The sequence below is a fragment of the Anopheles ziemanni genome (genome assembly GCF_943734765.1).
Source record: "Anopheles ziemanni chromosome X unlocalized genomic scaffold, idAnoZiCoDA_A2_x.2 X_unloc_25, whole genome shotgun sequence".
Lineage (NCBI taxonomy): Eukaryota > Metazoa > Arthropoda > Insecta > Diptera > Culicidae > Anopheles > Anopheles ziemanni.
Genome location: NW_026689791.1, coordinates 209,276 through 210,000, shown reverse-complemented (window position 1 = coordinate 210,000; position 725 = coordinate 209,276). Strand labels below are relative to the sequence as shown.

General features: G+C 49.0%; 1 non-coding gene across 1 annotated transcript; it reads right to left on the bottom strand.

Moving 5' to 3' along the window:
• Window positions 1-341: 341 nt before the first annotated feature.
• Window positions 342-496, bottom strand: LOC131292006 (5.8S ribosomal RNA). Its single transcript, XR_009189732.1, has one exon. It is a non-coding gene; the product is annotated as a 5.8S ribosomal RNA (ribosomal RNA).
• Between the last annotated feature and the right edge of the window lie 229 nt (window positions 497-725).

Here is a 725-nt window from a genome sequence, read left to right as displayed (position 1 = left end):
TTTGTGTTCCTTTGGTCAACTTCCATACTTGAATCATTTGTGCTACCGCTGCTGCTTCGACGCTACTTTGACATCTTCGCTTCTATTTAAATAAATAAATAAGCTGAAGCTAGACATCAGTAAACACCACCACAGACACCACAAGCACGCCTTCTCCTCGTACTTCCGCCTCACGCGGGAACACGGACGCTCTAAATACTTCGAATTCCAATGCCAGTATATTGTAAACCACGGGTTCTTTAATGCTAGCGGGTCGTCGCGACCCTAGTTAACATCATGGTGCACGTCTCGTGACGGGTGTCACGGCGTAGTTAAATGTATGCGATACATTTCTCAAATATAAGCGCTCAGTCATCTGTACATCATGGTAGGTTCCCACGACGTGCAATATGCGTTCAACTTATCAATGTTCATGTGTCCTGCAGTTCACATTATGACGCGCAGTTAGCTGCGGTCTTCATCGATCCATGAGCCGAGTGATCCACTGCCGAGGGTGACTAACTTGCGTAAGCCGCCGCTGTGCGCGTATACCCGTTCCCCGTAGGGAGGAGCAAGCCGCCGCTTAGAGACGAAGCATAAAGTGTCCTCATTCCACATAGGGCAAGCTGGATTAATCCATTTTACCCAGGACGGCCGAAGCGGCGTGGACCAGGGGAGAACTGAACCTTATACTTCACACCACAGTAAGTCTACGTGTCCTCTTCCACATAGGGCAAGCTAGAACT